Source organism: Canis lupus, chromosome 2 (assembly GCF_011100685.1).
Source record: "Canis lupus familiaris isolate Mischka breed German Shepherd chromosome 2, alternate assembly UU_Cfam_GSD_1.0, whole genome shotgun sequence".
In the NCBI taxonomy this organism is placed as follows: Eukaryota; Metazoa; Chordata; class Mammalia; order Carnivora; family Canidae; genus Canis; species Canis lupus.
Window position 1 is genome coordinate 24474472 of NC_049223.1, and position 23468 is coordinate 24497939.

A 23468-nucleotide genomic window follows, 5' to 3' on the forward strand; every position below is an offset into this window, starting at 1 on the left:
TTCTATTATATATAGATCTTATATCCTGCCAATTTGCTGAGCTTATTTGTGATAAGAGCTTTTTTGTAAATTCTGTAGAATTTTTAAAATAGGCTATCATGTTGGTTTTGACTAGACGTCCCACTTCTTTTGCAGTACTGATGTCTTTCACTTTGCACCTTGCTAGGGTGATCTTGCTGCTTCCACTGGTTAGAACCAGGATAATGCTGAATGAAAGTGGAGAGGCAGACGCTGTCTTGTCCTTGATCTCAGATGCAAACTGTTAAGTCTTTTACTATGAAGTTGACAACAGCAGTGAATTTTTCATATGAGATTGAGGAAGTTCCTGTCTGTTCCCATTTTGCTGAGATTTTTTTTTTTTCAGGAATGGATGTTCATTTCTGTCAAATCCTTTTCTGCATCTATTAGATGATCCCATGGTTGTTCTCTTTCAGTTTGTTAATACAGTGAATTAATAGTAATTGATTTTCAAATGTTGCATTCCTCCCATAAAACCTCCATGGCCATCACGAATTTTCCTTTTTACGTGTTGTGGATTCAATTTGCTAAAACGTTGTGTAGGATTTTTGCACCTATACTCACATAGATATTGATCTGTAATTTTCTTGTAGCATCTTTGTCTGGTTTTGGGAACAGGGTAATGTTGTTCTCATAGATTGAATTGGGAAGAATCCCTTTTTCGATTTTCTGGAAGAGTATGTGTAGAATTGTATCATTTTTACCTGAAATATTTGGTAGAATTTACCAATAAACCTCTCTGGGTCTGGGGTTTTCTTTATGAGAATGTGTATAACTACAGATTCAATTTCTTATTAGATACAGGGCTATTCAGGTATTTTATTTCTTCTTGAGTAATTTGTCTTTCAAGGAAGGTATTCACTTTATCTAAGTCAGCAGTTGGTCCATAGCCTATAACCTAAGAGTGTGTTTTTTAAAAAAAATTGTTTTAATTGAAAAAAAAGTATGTGACATAGGCTAGATGTGGTCTTCAAAGCCTAAAATTTTTACTTTCTGGCCCTTTACAGAAAAAGCGTAATGACCCCTAATCTAAGTTTTGAATTTATTGGTATAAAGTTGTTCATATTATCTCTTACTATCCTTGTAAATAGTTGGATAATTTTTAGTGATGTCACATGGTTCATATTTTTTTTCTATTAATAAGTGATGGTTTCCACCCTAATTGGTCTAGCTGGAGGTTTTAGCCATTTTATCAATCTTCTCAAAGAACTGGCACTTGGTTTCATTAACTTTCTCTATTGTTTTTCTGTTTTCTATTCCACTCTCATCTTTATTGTTTCCTTTCTTCTATATCTTTTGTGCTTAATTAGCTTTTCTTTTTGTAGTTTCTTAACGTGGAAATTGAAGTCACCGATTTGCGACTTTTCTTTATTTCTAATATAGGGGTTTAAAAGTCCCCCATAAAACTGCTTTAGTGACATCACACACATACAGATACAGTGTGTTTCTGTGTTTAGTCAGCTCAAAATATTTACTAATTTTCCACGTGATTTACTTGCTACATGGATTCTTTACAAGTATGTTGTTTTAGCTGCAAATCTTTAGAGATTTTTCTGTTATCGATTTCTAATTCAATTCTGTTGTGTCAAAGTGTGTACTCTGCGCCATTTGAATACTTTTAGGACTCAATGAGACTTGTTTCATGGGCCAGAATGTGGTCTATTTTGTTAAATATTCCATATGCTCTCGAAACGAATATGAATTCTGTTGTTGTGGGTAATGTTCTATAAATGTCGATTAGGTCAATTTAGTTCAAGTGTTGTTCAAATCTTTTACGCTCTTACTGATTGCCTGTCTACGTGTTCCATCAATGATTGAGAGAGGAGTGTTAAAATCTCTGACTATTGTGGGATTGTTTGCTCCTCTATCAGTTTGTGCTTCATGTATTTTGAATCTTTGCTGTTAAATGGATAGAAGTCTATATCCTCTGGATACACTGATGAACTGACCCCTTTATTATTACCAAATGACCCTCTTTATCCCTGGTAATATTCTTTTCTCTGAAATCTACTTTATCACTACTAACAGACCCATTCCAACTTTCTTTTGATTAATGTTACCATGATGTGTTCATTTCTTAGTGATGCTGTGACAAAATACCAGGAAATGAGTAGCTCGAAACAACAGAAATGTGCTCTCTAGCACTTCTGGAGGCTAACTGTTCAAAATCAAGATGTCAGCAGAGCCATGCTGTCTCTGAAGACTCCAGGAAAGAACACTCCTTGCCTTTTCCAGCTTCTATTAGCTGCCAACAATCTTTGGTGTACCTCTGCCTCTACTGTCACATGTCCATCTCCCCTCCATGTGTCTATGGTCTATGTCTCTTTGTCTCCTCTTTTCTTTTTACAAGACAACTGCCATATTGGATTTAGGGCTCACATTAATCTAGAATGTTCTCTAGCCTCGTTATATCTGCGAAGACCTTATTTCCACATCCTGAGAATCTGAGTAGACATGATTTTGGAGGGACACTACTCAACCCAGTCCAGTCTGCTGTCTAGACCCCCCAAATTCACATTCATACAACATGCAAAACATATTCACTTCATCTCAACATTTGCCAAGGTTTTAACCCATTCTAGTCTTAACTTTTTATTTGTTTCAAGTTTTTACTTAAATTCTAGTTAACATATAGTGTAATATTAGCTTCAGGAATAGAACTTAGTGATTCATCACTTACATATCACACTCAGTACTCATCACAAGTGCCCGCCTTAATCCCCATCTCCCATTTAGGCCCCCCCCACAGCATCAACTTTAAACGCAGGATCTCATCTAAATATCGTCACTTCAAAAAAGGTCCAACTATTATTGCATCAAATATTTAAATTAGGGATGGGTGAGATTGTGGGTATGGTACATCCTGGAAAAATCCCTGTCCATGTGTGGACAGATGATGCTTGAAAAAAGTCATCTGCTTCCAAAGTACAATTGTGGGCAGACATAAGATAGACACTTCCATTCCCGAGGGGGGGCAGGGAAGAGGAGCAGAGGGGGATAGGAGGAGTGAGAGAAGGAGGGAGGGAGGGAGGCAGGGAGGGGGGGGAGAGAGAGAGAGAGAGAGAGAGAGAGAGAGAGAGAGAGAGAAATTGAAAGAATAAAGGAGCCATTGGTCTTAATAGGTTTACAACCCAGCAGGGCAAGTTCCACTAGGTTTCAGAGCCTGAGACTACTTCTTTGAGGCTCTATCCATCTTCTGGGTTCACCACAGTGAGCCAGCTCCTGGTCTCTGGGTTGGCAGAGTTCCCATCAAGCCCTGCCTCTGAGACCACAGAAGACCCTAGAGCCCCTCCCCTGGGGCGGCCTCTCTGACCTCTCCATCTGCAGCTCCGACCTCATAGCCATTCTTCCATTTTATTGAAAAGTAGAGCATGTTTGTAGCTGAGTGGTTCCATCAGCCCTTTCCTGCTCCTAGAATCCCCCCAATTGGACAGCCTTCTGCCTTTTCACCCTGTCTTTGTCTCGTTCTGTCCAAACTAGAAGTGTTTTTGCAGATATAATGCTCTCAAAAACCTTGCTGGTCTTCTGGGTGTGTCCTGGGGATCCACACGTTACACAGGAGGGTTTTCTACAGATCCTTCCCGCATAGCTCTACTCTATTCCTGGCTTCCACTGAGGGGATTGCTTGAACCCATGAGTCACACGGCTGATCCCTCCAGCAAAGGTCTGTGCAGCCACACCCCTGGCGTTGTTTCCAGAGCACACTCTGGATAGCCTGATAATTTCCCAAAGCATCAAGTTCTGCTTCTTTTTGTCTAACAGTTTCTCTCCCAATTTATTTTTTCCTTCTCTCATTTCACTATAAGCCACAGGGAGAAGCCAGGCCACACTTTCCACAATTTGCTGGAAGTCTCCTCAGCTAAACACCCAGGTTCCTTGCTTCTAAGTTCTACTTTCTACCAAGCATGATGATGCAATTCAACCAAGCTTTCTGTCACTTCATGACAAGGATTGCTTCCCGCCTGGCATCTGAGAACATGTCTGTCCTGAGGCCTCACAGGGAGTGCCTGAATGTTCATGGCCACGACCCTACATGTGCTCTCTGTGACAGAAGCTTTCTCCACCATGGCCTCGTAAGCCTTCACCAGAATCACCATTACTGTCCAGATATCTACCAACAGTCTCTTCCAGGCAATCTAAACTTTTTTTTTTTTTTTTTTTTTAATCAGGCACCTCCAAATTCTTCCAGCTTCTACTCATTATCTAATTCCAAAGCCACTTCCACATTACTAGTTATAATAGCACTCCACTTCCCGGTACCAAAATATCTATTACTTTCTTAGGACTGCCGTAACTAATTACCAGAGACTGGGTGGGATGAAAGCAATGGAAACGTGTTTCCTCACGGTTCTGGAGGCCAGAAGTCTGAGGTCAAGGTGTTGGCAGGGCTGTGCTCCCTCTGACGGCTCTAGGGGAGAACCTCTTGCCTCCTCCTAGCTGCTGGCTGTTGTCACCAATCTTTGGCATTCCTTGGCTCACAGCAACATCATTCCAGTCTCTGTCATTTCCCTGTCTCCTCTCTCTTCTTATTAGACACCAGTCAGATTGGATTTAGGAGCCACCCTCTCCCAGTATGCTCTCATCTTCCCCAATGACATTTGCAGAGACCCTATTCTCACATAAGATACAGAAGATTCTGGGTGGATGTGAATTTGGGGGAGGTGAGCACTGTTCACAACCCAGTATACATGGTGTACCCTTCTCGTCCTTTTACTTTTAGCCTCTTTATATACTGACATTGGCAGCTCATTTCTTACAGGCAGGGTCTTGCTCGATTCATGGCTTATCATGTCCCTTTATTAAGACAAGATCCTTCCATGCCCTGGACCCACTACCCTGCAAATCTTGAGGTCTTCCTCAAGAGAAAGGTCTTCCTCTAGAGGCTGATGGCAACAGGCACTATTCTCAACCCTTGGTGAGTGCCAGACACTGTAACTTCTGATCCTTGAAGATGGCTCTTCCCCCAGTCTCTAGTAGTTTCTTCACATTCGTAAGCTGACCAGGACTCAGCTGAGTACTCCAGAGGGACCTTCCGGAGACGTCTGGAATTTTTTCCCTATGTAGCTAGCTCTCTGTTGTCCAGGACTCATGTGAGCCCTGGCCATGTCAGTCTGCTGAGACTCTCAGCTTTGTGTTCTCAACTCGACGAGTCCACCAGCTCTGCTCTCCTTCCCTCATGCTCTGGTCATGGCCTGGAAATTCTCTCAAGACAGAAAGCTGGAGCAACTTAGAGCTCATCTCATCTGTCTCTTGTTTCTTAAGGATCACTATCCTTCAGCATTTGGTGTCCAGCATCTTGCAAACTGTTGTGTGTGTTTTTTTTTTTTTCAAAAGTATATTGAATTTTTAACTCTAACTTATAAAATATATCGTGTTCCTTTTTCTTATTGTTTCATCAGACAAGAATGCAAGTCCAGTGCCTGTTACTCCACCTTGGTCAGGAGAAATCCCCCAGCTGCCTTTTTCTTGAGTTGGAAAGTAAACTTCCAATTTTGTAACTATAGTTAAGATTAAAATTTGTTGGGTATGTAATACTGTCAAATTCATATCAAGGTGACTGATACTCTTCCTTCAGAAAACAGCTTTGCAGGGTAAGTCCATGAAGGACATCGGAGGTGGCACAATAATAATGAAGTCTCAACACCTGGGTTCAAATCTTGGTTCTGTCCCCTGTAAGCACGTGACCTTGAACAGGTTTCCTCCCTTGTGTACCTGTGTCCTTGTCTATAAAACGTGGCTAAATCTAGACTCCTGTGAGGATTTAATGTCCTATCAGACATCAGCACGCCCAGCCCAGTGCCAGGCGTGTAGCAACTAGCATTCGATTCTCAATTAGATGTTAGCTATTATTAGGTACTTCTACTTCACAATATTGCCGAGAGACTACAGGTGTGAGCCATGTAGGGGAAATTTTTTTTTAAAGGTTTTATTTACTTATTCATGAGAGACACACACGGAGAAAAAGGCAGAGACATAGGCAGAGGGAGAAGCAGGCTCCTTGTGGGGAGCCTGATGTGGGACTCAATCCCAGGACCCCGGGATCATGCCCTGAGCCAAAGGCAGGTGCTCCACCACTGAGCCACCCAGATATCTGTTTTTTTTTTTTTTTTTTTAATACAGCTTTGGGTTTCTCAATGGACATTTTTCAGTTTATAAAGAGAGTATGAGATCATATTAGATTCCAGACGACCCATCATCAGAGTGGATTCACCAGAGAGTCAGATAAGAGGATTCACCACGGGGTACCATGCAGAATGAGTTTGGGAACCGATGTAGTGCCATTTAAAAACATTGTGCCTGACAGGCTGCCTGTCTTTACTACAGATTCATTTTTCAGGCAGCACATTTTATAATCACAGTAAATTACTCTTTCTAGTTAACCCTGGCTTTCCTAAATTCAGACAGGCTTTCATAACGAACTGCCTATAACCCAGACCCGTTGGTATGATTGATTGTCAATGATACAAACCAGTAGCTGTGAGGTCTCTATGCTAGAGGAATTTTCTTTTTTTTTTTTTTAATTTATTTTTTATTGGTGTTCAATTTACTAACATACAGAATAACCCCCCATGCCCATCACCCATTCACTCCCACCCCCCCGCCCTCCTCCCCCTCCACCACCCCTAGTTCGTTTCCCAGAGTTAGCAGTCTCTACGTTCTGTCTCCCTTTCCGATATTTCCCACACATCTCTTCTCCCTTCCCTTATATTCCCTTTCACTATTATTTATATTCCCCAAATGAATGAGAACATATAATGTTTGTCCTTCTCCGACTGACTGACTTACTATGCTAGAGGAATTTTCACATTCTCTCTTAAACTGCCTCATGTATCTGTGGCTTTGATAAAGAGGATTCACTTTAGAACAATACCAGCAAAATCAAGTTACTCTTAGAATCTCCCCGTGTGGTCAGGCTACTTACAATATCAAAGCTTAGCAATTTTACACATTACATTAAAGCCATCATGTTGGTGCTACTGAACTGGTCGGACGATTCATCTCAGGAAATCCAGTAACATGTTACCAACTCTTATACTCAGACCCCAATTTTATTCTATTTGGCTTTTTATAATCCACTTTAAAGCTCACATTATATGTCCTCTTTGAGCTGCAAGTTTTGGCCTCTGGCCCAAAGACGTAAACTTCTGAGATTACCTCCAATTCTTTTTGGCCCCAAACGAAAAAAAATCTATCACTAGGACTTTCTTTGCCCTATGAGAATCAGGTCAAAAACATTTTTTTGTTGTTGTTGTTAAAATTATCTTTATGGTTCTGACTCACATTCATCAATCACCTCTACCATTAATATGGTCATTCCAGTCCAAGACCTTCGATTCTAGAAAGCATAAATAGCACTCAGTGCTTACCTTCCTAGACTCAGTTTGCTCTGGGATCCCTCTGCAGTAGAGCCAGGCCACGTTTTTAGGTCCTGCAGCCTTGTTATAAGGATGTAGTGGCGGCTTTCTACTCTTATAAATCTTGCATTCTGCTCCAGCCCGACTCTGGGGCTTAAGCTGGTTGCTCCCGACCTCATGGCAGTTGATATGGCAACCATTTGGACTGCAGAGTAACTGTTGGATGCCTCAGATATCATGACACTTCTATCATCTTAGGGCTTAAATAATTAAGATCTTTCTATATGTGTAATTGCTTCCAAGCCATTCAGTAACTTGCTGTGTGGCCTTGAGCAAGTAATTTACCCTCTCTTGTGTCTCTGTGTGAAATGCCCTGCATCTGTGAAATAAGAAGAATTTTACTGACCTCTCTCATTGGGATTTGGGCTGGATTAATTTGTTGCTGTATTTAAAGGGCAGTTAATTCTAATCCTCGCTTCAAAGCAAAAATGTGTGAATGTTCCATTCTCATGCTGTCCAGGATGCCCTCAGGAGCCAGTGTTAGGAGGAGAACAATCAAGAAGAAACAATCAGGAGGAAAGGAGGACCACGGAATGTGATGTCCACGTTTGGCTTTTTGGCCCCTCCTCTGTTCTCTCAAGCACTACAACCTCCACCAGAAAGGAAGTAATGACTAGACCTACCCCTTGTTGACAAACGCATTTGCCCAGACACTTTGGACAAAACACCATGGACAAAAACAATAAAAATCATCTTCATGTGCTTCTCAACCTCTCTAGTGCCGCATGCTGCCTCCCCCATGACAGAAGACGAAACTTAGGAGGACTGTTGGCTGTCTTCCAGTGAACTGGGGACAATATGAAGAGGGTAACTGTGGGTCAGAGGGATGACTAGTTCAAGTTCAGTATGTGCCCCCAGAGAGTTCAGGTCACCCTGCAAACTGATTTTCCCATTACTCTATAAGGCAAATAACACCGAGGCAAAAAAAAACCCCACCCATTCATGAGATGATTCAGGAAATGGATCATGTTGATAACTCGTAATTTCTATTTCCAGCCTTTGTGGCTGAAAGTCTTTTTAAAAAGGAGTCATTTCCTTGAGCATAAGCACAGCCTACAGGAACAGACAGCGGCGCCTCCCCATGTGGATGGAGAAGATGCGGGGAGTTGACACTCTGAATGTGAGTGGGCCCCACATCAGGCCAAGGAGTGATGAGGTGAGGAGAGCAACCCGGGGGAGATGTGATAGAAAGAGGACCTGGGCCGCAGGCTTCTCGTTAGGTAAGTGACTTGGGACCAGTGACTTGATGTCTGTGTCCCTACAGAAACTTTCTGCTCTAACGGTCTCCGGTTGTGACCCAAGAACAATCTTAGAAACTGTTTGGGACTTTTAGCAAATCCAGGCTTTTCGCTTAGTTTCTTATGTAATTATTTCTCGCTCTCAAAAGCAGGGTTCAAGAAAACAACAAAAACAACATAGCTGGGCAGCCCAGGTGGCTCAGTGGTTTAGCACTGCCTTTGGCCCAGGGCGTGATCCTGGAGACCAGGGATCGAGTCCCACATCAGGCTCCCTGCATGGAGCCTGCTTCTCCCTCTGCCTGTGTCTCTGCCTCTCTCTCTTTTTCTCTCTCTGTCTCTCATTAATAAATAAATAAATTAATCTTAAAAAAAAAAAAACCCCAAACATAGCTAATTAAGAGTTTCTGTTTATTTGGGCTCTCATTAAATGAAGGATTTTATCGCATCTCATTGCTTGTACTCCTTGATAAATGCCCATGTCTGAGAGTAATACAAAACCTTTAAGACAGAAGTATTTTGAAGGATAAGCCTTGCAAGCAATGCCACGCCAAGAAGGAAGGGTCAGAAGGAGACCTTGCATCTGTCTAGCACTCAGTATGCATTATGTCATTCTGTTCTCCCAGCGATCCTGTGAGGATTGAAGGCCCAATATTAACAACACTTTACAGATGAAACAACAGGCTTAGAGTGATTAACAGACTCTTCCAAGACCACAGAGGTAATAAGTGACAGAATTGAGATGCGAAGCCAGGGGTTATTTGACCTTAAGGCCTGGAGCCCTGTAAATCCATCCATCCAGCTCATCTAGCTAATAAACATCGAAGGAGTCGCACAGAGTAGTGGCGTGAAGTGAGGCCTGAGGTCGGATGTGCGTTGAAGGCCCAGCTCTGCCTCTTAAAAGCTGTCTAAGTTACGTCAAGGATCTGAGCTGCTGTTTATTCATTTGACAAACGGGAAGTATGATCCATACCTCCCAAGGTTGGTGTAAGAGTGAAATTACATGAGCTGATGTATTTCGGAGCTTGGTACCACATCTGGCACACAGAAGGGAATCGGTACAATCATTACTATTATTGCCTATTATTATTATTGCTATTATAGATGATGAAAGATAAAGCTTTAGGATTTTGTCATTTCCAGCTTTCAATCCCCAGCACTAACAGCTCCTCTCTCCAACAACCTCTTTTAGAAGAAGGAATAGCAATTATTCCACTGAGTTTGACTATGAAGGCTATTGGGTAAATACTGTTTGCTCCTCACCCAAGTGATCTGCTTTGGCTAAGGATTTCTATCAGAGAGGGTCGACAACACAGCCAATCCCCAAATGCTCACACTAATCTGTGGGGAAATCAATATGAATAATCCTATACATGTAATCCAAAAGTTATTTACATTTGCTCTGATATAAAAGTATGGCCACTGAATCTTCTGGAAGTAATTTTAAACACAATTTTAAATCACTCTGAACACTGAGCTGCCCTACTATTTCTCTTCTGTAATCACTGTCCTCTCTTTCCTGCTGTGGATTCCGCCCAAAACCCGAGTTCACCTCTCTCAGGACACGTCCTCCTTCCCAAGGCAGAGAGGAACTTAGTGCTTCAGAACAAACGCTTTCAGCACTTTCACCCAATGGACAAACAGTAAATAAAATCACATTCGTGTTAATCAGATTGGACTGAAAATCAGTAAAATTATAAAGCAATATTTTCAAGGATTAGCTGTAATTATGAACAACTGAGTGCTGTATTACACTTTTTAGTTTCCAAAGCAGTTTTTTCCATGACATCCTATGGAGCTCAGCCAGTCTCATAAGTTGGCCTAGTATAAAGCATCTGGGCAGTGGCAGAGGGATGTGTGGTTCTGTGTCCTCAAACTCCAAATCTGTGCTCCTTCTTCCATAGCTCATTCTGCGTGATTTGGACCACTCAGCTCTGAGCAGTCTAGATGTAGATATGAAGATCTATGGAAACACCACCGATTTCCAGAGGTTTGGACAGCAGTTGATCAGTTCCTCTTATATCTGGGTATGTCATTATCTCCTTCCCTTGGGTTATTATCTGTACTCTCATTTTGAAATGGGAGAGAAGATAGTCACGAGAATTAATGACATCCATAAGTCACTAAAATTCTGTTCTTTGGGATTTGGAAAAAAAAAATCTTCATTATTCGACCTCATAAGGTCATAAAAGAAAGTTTCTTTTTTTAAGATTTTATTTATTTTATTTCAGTGGGAGAGGCAGAGAGAGTGGAGGCAGGGAGGGACAGAGGGAGAGAGAATCTTAAGCAGACTCCTCTCCATGAAGGGCTTGATCTCGCAATCCTGAGATCATGACCTGAGCCAAAATCAAAAGTCGGCTCAATCTAAGTGACTGAGCTACGCAGGCACCTTAACCTCATTCTTTACATCTCAGGAATCTTCATACTTTTGATTTTAGGCCAGAAGTCTAAGTTAAAAGTTGACCGACCATTGTGTAGGACTCTCCTACTGTAACTTCCCCAAATTTATCATACACAAGAAGGACTCTACACTCGACAAGCAATTACTACGGAGTCCAGATGGGCTATTCACTTTTCTCAGAATCAGAACCTTGGTGTGAGTCTTGTGACTCTGGGGAACTCTCTGTGTTACACTGTTCAGCTGCAAATCCAGAGGGGCAGGGTGCTGTGTGCTTTCTTGGCCAGCAGATAGATGGTTGGAGGTGGTGGGAATAAGTTCTTCATATCTGTATTCAAACGCAGGGCTAGATCTAGACATTGCCCATTACTTTCATGAGAAAGCAAAGGTAAGATTGACATGGGCCAGAGACCACAGGAGTTCTTTTGAAATAAAACTTGTCAGATCTTGCACGTCTCTGGTTCTTGAGTTCTGCAGGCCTATGTGCAAAACCTCTGGTCTTAATGAAGAAACTACTCACAGTAATACACACTTACTTTGGGGATAGTTAAAAAAAAAAAAAAGGTATTACCTACAGTGATAAACATCAGCTTATTTATCACTATTTTGTACCATGCTGCCTTAAAAAAGAAAAACCCCAGGGCTCTGTGAGTAGAGTACAGTATATGATTTCTTTGAAACTTCATTACGTGTAGATTAACCCCTGCAAAATGCTTCTATCACATGGAATTACTGGAAAGAGGTGAAAACAACAAGAAAGCAAATCCATGGATTTCAGAGCGAAAATCCCCTAGGCTTACTTTCTTCTCTGTTGGATCTGCCCACATGAACATTTTATATTAGAGGATTTTAAATTCTACAACCTTTTCCTGCTTTCTTCATCAGAGAAGATTTTACATTAAGAGTTTTACATTCTTGGACCAGATAAGAAATACAAAAGAGGGTGATGGGCTGTGCCTTTGACCGGCTGGTGCTTCTTCTCTCTGGGCACAGAGTCGTTCAATCACTGAATAAGCGCTCACCGGGAGTCTATGATCTGCTTGGGCAAGGCAGGAATACAAAGGTGAAAGTCACTGGGGTGGGGGGGTGCTCAGAGGGGGGTCCACTGCCCCAAGAAGCCCATGATCTATGGGGGAGGGGGAGGGATAGACCGTGCTGGAGATAAATAGCAACAAATTTGTCATAAAAGTAAGGACTGTGTGTTTCAGCAGATTTCAGAAAAGAGATCCCCACTAGCTTTGAGGAGAGGTGGCAATGACTCTTTGTTCCGGCCCTAAAAGGAGAAGTAGGAGGTCACCAGAAGAAAAACAGTGTTTCAGGCACAGGAGACAGCTCAAGCAAAGGTGGGGAGGCATGAAAAAATCCATGTCTGGGGAACGTAGGCTTGTCGGTGTGGCTCGAATCACACATTCATGAGACACACATGACAGCTGAGAGAAGAGGCCTTTAAAGTACAAGACCCCACTCTCAGCATGTTATATTCATAAGCATCGGGATTCGTTTATCTAACAGGTCCTTACGGTCGCATGCTGCTCTGTATAACCAAGTGCTAATTTTTAGCTGTGCTTAAAAGTGATGCTTTGACATGAAACTGCTCCCCCAACTTTTCTCCCAACAGACTTCAATTCACTGGAAAGCCTCCTCCATGCCCCTTAATACCCTGTGTGCACAATTAAATTTCCTTCGGAATGCTTCCAGTAAGCAAGTCATGCCTTGAAGGAATGTTCTTTATGCTCCCATCAAACCCGGGGTAGCTTTTTGCACCATTTAAATCTCTTGTCATTTAGAAATTTAGTAACCCAAGTAATGTGTCATTTCATCCATAAATCTCACACACACGTTCAGCTTGACATGCTAAACAGTCCCCCGCATGCCCAGCTGGAGCGTCACAAGTTGAAACAGAGCAATTGTGCTCCATTCCATGGACTCCATTCCAAGGACCTTGCGAGACGATTTTTAATTTCTCAACTTCGTGTTCTACCTGGAGCTGTGCTATATTAATTGCTAAGACATAAAATAAAAGGACACCTGTAAAAAAAAAATCCTTTTCGAAGTGCATATGCTATTCTGGAAGTGGTTTGAAACAATATACACAAGCAGCCACATGGTCTAATCTCTATTATGTGCACATGGGTTTCTGTACTCAAAGTACTTGTTATTCTCACTCCACAGAAGCCTAGAAAATCAATGGAACAAGAGGCTTCGTCGATTCAATTGAACTTTGCAAACTACCACACTGTCATAATAATATGCACCGCAATGCCTGCCCAAACTGCTTACATAACGCAGCTCTTATCACATGAGATTTATCAGCAGCCACATTTTTCTTAGTAGGCTGGAGCCCATGAAGTCAATGGTGAGAGAGACCTATTAATCACAGCTGAACTTAGTGTGCTATCTGTGATCCCTTGTAAAAGGGAGGGTGATAAAAAAGATGCATAGTGACACTCACTGTCAAAAATGCTTACGGGATGATGTGCTCATATCAGATGGCTTTGCAAGTTGGATTGGCATTAAATATTCCACAAGTGGAGTTTAGAAAAAAAAAATAACAATGCTACAAATCTGGGAAGGAATAGCTCTAGGCTCCTGCCAATCCCCAGTTATTTTAGACCTGGCGACAGGGAGTGGAAGGCTTAAGAGAGGCTGCCGAGGCACCTGTTCTAAACGGCAAACTCAGAAGTTGTGACACCCAGACAAAAATCTGTACCCCCCACCCCACCCCCAATCCCACCCTGTCTAGAAACGCAACTCCTGTGACAGCTCCTTGCTTGGCATGCTGCAAACAGCTTATAAATAACGTCAACATGTTACTCATCGACTTTTTGAATGTACAGAAATGTTCGGAGCTTGTTGCTTCCAGTTGTCAGGCCCTTCTTTGTGGATCTCTCTGCAACAGTCTTATCTGTCAGGAAGTGTAAGTACCAGGAGGGCAGCCCCTCTGTCAGCACTTTGCCAACATTCTGGGTTTTGAGACGTTCGAGGAGTGTTTTGCCATAGTGGTGCTCAAACTCGCTTAGGGAAGGCCCATGTAAGGAGTACCAGGTTGGGGGACAGCTGAACTCCAACAGCTTTGTCTCGAAGGAATAGTCAAAAGGGAGATGGATGGTCAAGTGTCTTCCACTGGTACTGCTCACCTGGGCTCAAACCAGTGCCTGACACTCAGCAGGGTCACACTCACTGAACACCTGTAGGAAGAGGGGAAGTAAGGAAAACAATCCTGGATAGAACACGGATATAAAAAATATAAAAGACCCTCTGTCCAGACCCCTGGAATACCTGAGAAGACTGAGCCCTTCCGGGTCCCATGAGGTATGGTAGGCAGAGTAATGACCTTCCAAAGAGATCTCTGTCCTGATCTCTGGACCCTGTGAATATGTTACTTCACATGGCAAAAGGGACTTTGCAGATGTGACTAAATGAAGGATTTTGAGTTGGGAGGATTGCCTGGATTATCTAGAAGGGCCCAATGTCATCACAGGGGTCCTTATAAAGGACAGAGGGAGCCGGAGATTCAGAGTCAGGGAAGGAGGGGAGAGGGCAGAAGCAGAGGTGAGGGAGGATAGTTGTGGGTGCAGCACTCCTGGCCCTGAAGATGGAGGAGGGGCCACAGGCTCAAAGGTGGGGGTGGCCCCTAGACACTGGGAAAGGCAACGGGACACTTCTCCCCTAGAGCCTCCAGGAGTTGTGACCTCCAGAATGGTAAGGGAATACCTTTGTGTTACGGAAGCCACTAAGTGTATGTTCATTTGTTAGAGCAACAATAGGAAGGGGATTTCTATCTTGCCTGCCAGGGGCCTCTGAAGCCATTTTTGTGATTTTACAAAACTGTTCTTTTGACTTCGTTGTCTTCTCGAATGTAACTGTTTTTATAAATTTCAGGTTAGTTGAGGTTCATTATACAGCTCATCACAATCAAATTCCTGTCTTCTGCTTGTTTCTGGCCGATCCGAAGCCTAGATTCTAGATTCAGACAACTGTACTTGTGACATTTCTTATATAATGTTGCACAACAAGCATCCATCATTGACAGCTTTGTTTCAAGTTCATTTTTAGCACACCTAGAAAGCATTTTTCCTTTAATATGTACACCTTTGTATGAAGCAGGTAGCTCCATATCAACTGTAAAGACCTATTATTTAATGTTAAAAACCACTCGCTTAGCACTAACCATGTGCCAGATGCTGCCCTGAAGGGCAGAAAATGCAACAATTAATAAACTATAGATACACGCATTTACACAGAGAAATGCTGGATATAAAAAAGACCAAGGGGTCCAAAGAAATACACCTGGGTACCCCGAATAAATGCAGAGATATGGAAGGTTAGCTTTTATTGGGAAGGCTTTCAAAAAAAAAAAAAAAAGATAAAACTTCACCTGGGTCCTCATTTATACATATTTTTCTCAAGTTCAGAAAAACATGATGAGTAGTTGTGGTCCTTCAAGTACAAGGTATGTTTTAGCAATGACATGGGGTTACGAGATGGTTAAAACACTGGGTGTGTATGTGTGTGTGTACGCATGCTCATGTTGAGAATGGGAGTAGGCAAAAAGGTACAACAGATGAAACACGTAAGAAACGAGAGGATAAATTCTGTTCTTAGTCTTTTTTTTTTTTTAAAAAAAAGATTTTATTTATTTATTCATGAGACACACACACACACACAGAGGCAGAGACATAGGTAGAGGTAAAAGGAGGCAGGACTAGATCCCAGGACCCCAGGATCATGCTCTGAGCCAAAGGCAGGCACTCAACTGCTGAGCCACCCAGGCATCCCCTGTTCTTAGTCTTAAAAGTCCTAGTAAAGAATGTAGACTCCACCTTATACAAAATGAAATTAAAAATTAGGGGATGGGGGCACCTGGGTGGCTCAGTGGTTCAGCATCTGTTCAAGTGCCTATCTTCGGCTCAGGTCATGATCCCGGGGTCCTGGGATTGAGTCCTGCATCTGGCTCCCGGTGAGGAGCCTGTTTCTCCCTCTGCCTATATCTCTGCCTCTCTCTCTCTCTCATGAATAAATAAACCTAAAATCTTTAAAAAAATAAAAATTAGGGAATGCTGAGAGCACACTTTCAGATTTGCATGAACTGAGTCCCTGACCTTCGATGTTTCAAACTCCTGCTGTGTTAGCAGGGGACATCAGTTCAGTTCAGAATTGAGATGAGAAGCATCGGTCACCTTCTGTATTACCAAAATCTCTCCTGCCAGCGGCAGGCCTGCACAGGTCCAACTCTCCCAAAGCCAGTGAAATCCAATGTAGCTATAGTTCTTCACAGAGTCACTGTTAGCGAGTTGCAAAACTGGAAGATGACCTTTGAGATGACTGTTTACTCAGCCTTGGCTGCTTTTTCAATGTCTGTTTTGTTTGTTTTCAAATATAATGGAAAGAAAAATGAGAAGTTCCTTGGGGTTCCTTGGGATTCCTTGCTAATCCTTTTTTTTTTCTTCTAAGATTTTATTTATTTGAGAGAGTATGAGCAGGGGAGGGGCAAAGGGAGAGGTTGACTCCCTGCTGAGCCGGGAGCCTGATGTGGGGCTCCATTCCAGGACCTGGAGATCATGACCTGAGCCAAAGATAGACACTTAACCAATTGAGCCACCCAGGCACCCCTCCTTGCTAATTCCTAAATCATATTGCCAAAAAGCTTCTGATGAAGAGCAGAGGAGGCAAAGAAGAAAGAGGAGGGAAATCTCAGTGAGAGCATCTAACTTTTCCTTTAAAAAAAAAAAAATGTATTTGGGACGCCTCGGTGGCTCAGTGGTTGAGCATCTGCCTTTGGCTCAGAGTGCAATCCCGGGGTCTTGGGATCGAGTTCCCACATTGAGCTCCCTGCTTGGAGCCTGCTTCTCCCTCTGCCTTTCTCTGTCTCTCATGAATAAATAAATAAAATCTTAAAAAAATAAAATAAAAAAACTTAAAATGTATTTATTTAAATATAAATTTAAATTTTAGGTAGTTAACACAGTGCAGTATTGGGTTCTGTGGTAGAATTCAGTGATTCATCACTTACATACAATACCCAGTGCTTACGACGACGGCAGGTGTGCTCCTTCATGCCCATCCCCCACCCATTGCCCCTCTATCAACCGTCCATTTGTTCTCTATCCTTAAGAGTCTCTTATAGCTTGTTTCCCACTCTCCCTTCTAACTTTCCATGTCAGCTCTTTAACACTCAGCTGCAGGAGGGGAATGTGCTAGGTTAACCACCTGAAATCATCATTTTTTGTAAGTCGAAATGGTCAAATATCAGCAGTTTGATCTGATTTAACTTATCCTTCTCCACTCTCCCAGTCCCCCTTGAGATGAGCCTCCCCTGGACACATCCAGGCTCAGTGTCATCTCAGCTGCAACAGAGGTAGAGCGACAGCACCCACAGCGTAGGCAGCATGAGGCGATGTGGTCCGCGCACGGGCCCACCCCAGGGGCTCTCGTGGGTGCAGCGTGAGCAGCACACAGTTCACTTCAGTTGCAGCTAAAAATGCTCTTCTCAGCAACAGCGCCCACGATGACTAATGGCAGCAAACAGGAAAGAACAAAGAGTGCCAGTTTATGTACAGGACACATTTCAAATAAGAACGCTTTCAGAGATGTGGGGGCAATCTCAACACCATCAGGTGAATAAAACATTTTTTTTCCTTATTATGCAGGAAATGAAATTTTGGAGCATGAAAAATGCTATACTTCTCAAATTTTAAATCTTAAATGTCCAATTTCTATGGGGAATTTTAAAGCTGGAATTAAACACAGTGAAGCTTGGTTAACATACAGATTCATTTATTGTTCTGCAGTCTTATTTACATATATGTGTGTGTATATATATACACACACACACGTGTGCATGTGTGTATATATATACACACACATATATATATATTTTATATATATGTATATATTTGCTCCCCTAGTCAGTATTTAAATTTGCAAAGCTTTCCAAAGTCATTGCTCTTAGAAAATGGCATAGATATGCATGCTACCCACTGAAAGGATGAATGTGTCTGTTACTAAGTTAGCAAAATTGACAGAGTATTGGTGGGTAGCTTATGAGGGCCTGTTAAAATATAATAAAAATGAAAGTAAACTATTTTTTACTCCCAGTGCTGTCTTATCTTAATTAAAAAGTGTGGAACTAACATTTGAAGAAACAGGCAGAATGACAAGAAGCACTTTTGTCATCCTCCAATATGCAGAGCTTAGAAACTAGGGGTGGGGGTGGGAAATGCGCTCTGCTAGATGGTCATGACAAGACCACCTGTCAGGGCATCCTCAGCCCAAGACAGCATCGAGGGGGCAAGCGAGCAGTCCACAGATTAGTGTTGTACCCACAACATGATGGTGTATATTTAATGTTTTAAATTTTGGAAGAAGAGAATAATAACACAACAAGAGCAGAATAATAAAAGGCATTTTTTTTTTTTTTTAAATCAAGGGCCCAAATTGCAAGAAAACCTCCGGGGAGGAAATTCAGATGGGGCATATCCTTGTCATTGAGTATACTCTTTTTCCTCTCTTAGTACATTACAGAGTTTCTCTCATCGATGAAGGAATTGCTTTTTAGAGCAATAAAACCCAATGGAATAATTCAATTTGTTCATGTTAGCCGTGGGATTTTCCAATAATGAATTGAATTTCATAAGAAAAAAGAGGGCCCATTTTCATAGCTGTGAATGAGGATTAAACCAATATAAACTTTCTTCCCTGTTCAGGCAAGTAATTTAGTGACAACAGAGCACTTTCCCTTTGCGGTCAAGGTAATGAGGGTAGAAATGAATGTCGGAAACCCCAAGGGAAGCCACATCCCAACTCTGCTCTTCCACGGCGGTGTGAGCAGTACCGAGGCCATTCCAGGGAGTCCGTGATTTTTTTGTGTTTTTTCTTCTTTTTTTTACTTCCCTTCCTCACCGAGTTTTTCAACTTCTCTCTTCTTGCTAATGGTTTTAGGAGACAACACTAAAAGTAAGTAATAAGATACCAGTCTGTAGCATTCTAAATGATGTGTTCTTCAGAATTATGACAATTATCTGCTAACTGTGCCATGTTCACTTGCTACATTTTTTTTTTTGCAGTGTCCTTCAAAATACATCCAAAGATACAAAAGTGCAGTAGCATTACCAAAGGAAACTACTAGTGAAAATGTCACTGATCTTTGGCAGAAATGGCCCCAACTGCAAAACAGGTGGATCATATGGAAGAAGGTGTAATATGCAGGCATGCCTAAACTTTGGAAACTCAATACAGTAGAGTCATACTGGATACAGGACAGCTGGGCAGCAGAAATGTTTCAGGGCAGGCACCCACCCACCTGCTCGCAAGCTTCAGATCTGAGAAAAAGGCATTCTAGTAGCACCAGGTAGACAGGCAGAGGACATGGACTTTGCACAGACCAACACTGGGTATAGAAAATCTTTGTTCAAAAATCAGTAAAAAGAAATTTTTAGATAGATCAAATATAGATATTTGATGTAGGGGTCTATGAGGAGAAGCACTAGCATAAAAGAAAGGATCCACTGTCCTGTAGATGCACTGGGAATATACCCTACAAAGGAGGACACTCATAGTATAATTTTGTCATTAAGAGCAGGGGTGGAGGAGGTTGGAAGTCAGATTTCTGGACTAAAATCCTAAGTTGTTCATGTATTGGTTATTTGCCTGTTGGGACTCCAATTTCTCATCTATGAAATGAAGAGGATAACAGCACCACATGTTATGAAGATTAAATAAGTTAATATATACATCATGCCCTGGATAAGGTAAGGGCACACTGCTTGCTGTCACTGTCACCACCATCACCATTACATGAAGCTCTGTAGCTAAGGAAGCCCACGTTCTCTTAGAATGTCAAGGAAGCGTGGAATTTATAAAATAAGAGATTACAAAATTAGAGGAGCAGGGATCTGGCCACGGTGTGAAAAGGCAGCTGACAGAGAAGAAATTCATGTAAGAAAATAAACACGAATATCTGAGTAAATGAAAATGTGCATTTAAGTCAATGACAACACAGAATGGACAGTGTGTAACAAAAGCTGGTGCTGAGGAAAAGCCGCAGATCATTTATAAGAGAACAACAAGCAAGTAAAATAGATCAGATTGATCAAACTGATAATCCTATATCTAACAAATCCACTCGTCCCTAAGAAACCAGAAAGGAACACAAAACAAAGCAAAAATAGATATGTAATAGCACATCTCTGCGATGCTAGAACAGTTTTCTCTCCTCAATATAGACTTTTTAATAGTTGTGAAAACAGAAGGCCACCTTCTTGTTGATGTAGGTGTATATACACACACATACATAAACCCCCATGTGCATATGTATATACACAACTACATGAATATTACAATTAGTGGGATCTTAAAATAGAAAAAAAAAGTTCAGTAAACACTTTCTTGAACTAAGAAAAACCAGCCAATAGGAAAGAGTCACCTGTGTTCCAGAAAAGAATATGAAGCATAAAGAGACACATAACTACACACATTCCAAGATTTTTTAAATGTCAAGACTAAAGCAAAATAGTCTCATCAAACACGAGACTGGGAATATTGCTAGCTCTTAACACTTTACTTCTGTTAAAAGGGAAGAGATCTGAGGGACAGGTGAAAAAAACCTACTTTATTACAATTGGATGATGGGTTTCCTTTTGTCAAATTTTACTAATCTTTAGGCATAGATTTGAAATATTTTACATTTAATGAGAGCAGGTCTGCCTTGCTCAGACTTTTCTTTCTCAACTTGTAAACTCCAGGAAAAAAAAAACAAAGTCAAACTTTTTTCTGAAGGAAATAGTTGGTTTCTCAAGAATTCTGTACACAGCCAGATGGCTTTCAGATTTTAAGGCAACAGTAAGTCTTGCCTAGATATGCAAGATCTCTGAAAATATATCACCCATGTACTAGTTTTAAAATTTTATGCAAATTGATTCCAGTTATAAGCGAGATGAATCAAAGGCAAAACCTGAAGCCTGGGAATGTCAAGGTGTAAAAGGGCTGTGATAAGCAATTAAACAAGCTAACCCCATAGAATTACATTCAAATCACAGCTGTAAATAAAGTTGCAAAACCAAACGTGAATGTTAAAAACACTTTCTGAAAGAAAATCTTCTTTCTGTAGCAAGTAACAATTTAGTGATAAAAATTATGAAGCAGTAATAACTAGGGTCTGGAATTCTCTACCATAAAAGGATTAGCCAGGAAGTTAATTTCTCATCATACAGGAGGGTGGAATGAAAATAATGATTCTTCACTTGTGTCATTAGAGTGAATAAAGCTTTTCTACACTCCAGAAATGTACCTTCCTCATCACTGGGAAGAATAAAGCATGCATGCATGAATGAATGAATGAATAAATAAATACATACACACGTACAAACAAAATTAAGCAAACAGGTACATAAATATGAAATGTATAAAATAATATGACAGAAGTTTGCCCACACATTTTGGCTAAGACAGACAATCGATGTGTGAACAAGGTTTAAAGCCCCCTTTAAAAATGAAGACTCAAAGAACTGGTTTCAAAAATTCAACTATAAACTTGTAAAGGGAAGCAAGAGGACAGAAAAATGTTAAAAATGACAAAAATACAAAAGCTAATATATACCAGGAAGCTACACATAAAAAGAAAGCAGAGGTGGCAATGATAATTGAAAGTAGATTTGAACTAAAGAGAAACGTCAAATGAGAAAGAGCATCACTTTCATTACGAAAAGTTAAAATCCTTCAAGAAATTATCCAACACATAGGTGACAATTCTGGTAGCATTTCACTAAATCAAACATTTAGAAATAAAGAAATGGGAAAATCCAAAATTCTCTGAGAATTAAAACTTGCTCAGTCTTTGACAGATGAAGAATTTTTTTCAAGGAGATTCCAAGATTGGAATACCATAAAATGGGTAAATTGAATAAATATATATTTCATTTTATAGGGTACAAGGCAGCTATCATGGAATTGGTACAAGGCCCTGGATGTCAAAGGATTTTTTTTTAATCCCTCAAAAAGAAAGAGTCATGAATGTCATGGACTCAAATCAAACATGATGCAATAAAACTGGGAATTCATAATGCAAATGTAAGCAAAATTACCCAGTCACTTGGAAATCTGAACAAAACAAAGCAAAATAAAAAATAATTTTGTGCTAAATAACCCTTACACAGAAAATTTTTAAAAATTACAAACTATTAGAAAACAATTTTTTAAAAGATTTTCTTTATTAGAGACACACAGGAAGAGGCAGAAACATAGGCAGAGGGAGAGGCAGGCTCCCTGTGGGGAGCACAATGCAGGACCCAATCCCAGGACCCCAGAATCATGACCTCAGCCAAAGGCAGACACTCAACCGCTGAGCCACCCACGTGCCCAAAACTATTGGAAAAAATTTAAAGCCTTTACTAACTAGTTTGGACTAAAAATGTTAAAACACAACATATGAAAGTTTACAAGTGGGTAAATTTATTAAACAATGAATAAAAATAAACATCATATTTAGAGAGTAAGAAAAAGATGAGTAAGCACAAAGACGTATAAGATGATAGCAGAAATTAGAGAAAGAGAAAACACAAATTCAGAAATTAATTAGTGAACTCGTTACTTGGGGGGGGGGGGGTTTAGAAAAAATCAAATCAAGACAATGAAAACCACAAAGGCAACACAAGCAAAAATGAACAAGTGGGATGACATCAAACTTAAAAGTTTCTGTCCAGCAAAGAAAACCCTTCAATAGAATGAAAAGGCAGCCTAATGAAGGGAGAAAAGTGTTTGCAAACCACATACCCAGTGCGGGGTTAATGTCCAAAATACATGAGGAACACATACAACTCAATAGCAAAAAAGCAACACACAATTAAAAACTGGGCAAAGGATCTAAAGAGACATTTAAAACAAAACAAAACAAAACAAAACATACAAATGGCCAACAGGTATATGAGAAGGGGTGCTCAACATCATTAATCATTAGGGAGATGCAAATCAAAACCACAATGAGATACCATCTCACATCTGTCAGAAGGGCTGTTATGAAAAAGATGAGACACGACAAGTACTGACAAGGTTGTGCAGACAAGGGAACCCTTGTGCACTGCTGGCAGGAATGTAAATTGGTGCAGCCACTATGGGAAACAGTATGGAGGCTACCAAAGATATTTAAAAAACATATATTTAAACTAGAGCTACCATGTATCTGGCACTCCCACTTCTGGGCATATATTCAAAGAAAACAAATCATTCTCTCAAGGAGATGTCTGCATCCCTGTGTTCATAGCAGGATTACTCACAACAACCAAGCTCCGGAAATAAGTCTTAAGTGTCTATGGATAGATGAATGGATAAAGAAGATGTGCATTATATAATATATATATTATATTATATATTATACATATAATGGGATATTATTCCATTATATATATA

General features: G+C 40.9%; 1 protein-coding gene and 1 long non-coding RNA gene across 5 annotated transcripts in view; one reads left to right on the forward strand and one right to left on the reverse strand.

Moving 5' to 3' along the window:
- CELF2 (CUGBP Elav-like family member 2) overlaps positions 1-23468 on the reverse strand; it is an 814024-nt gene that overhangs the window by 416181 nt on the left and 374375 nt on the right. The window lies entirely within an intron of this gene.
- Positions 8397-21871, forward strand: LOC106560202. Of its 3 annotated transcripts, none has more exons than XR_005355312.1 (3): positions 8397-8589; positions 10573-10695; positions 19133-21871. It is a non-coding gene; the product is annotated as an uncharacterized LOC106560202 (long non-coding RNA). The 3 variants fall into 3 exon arrangements; XR_005355314.1 differs by lacking the exon at positions 19133-21871 and adding an exon at positions 11107-12085 and having other exon boundaries at positions 8401-8653; XR_005355313.1 differs by having other exon boundaries at positions 8414-8653.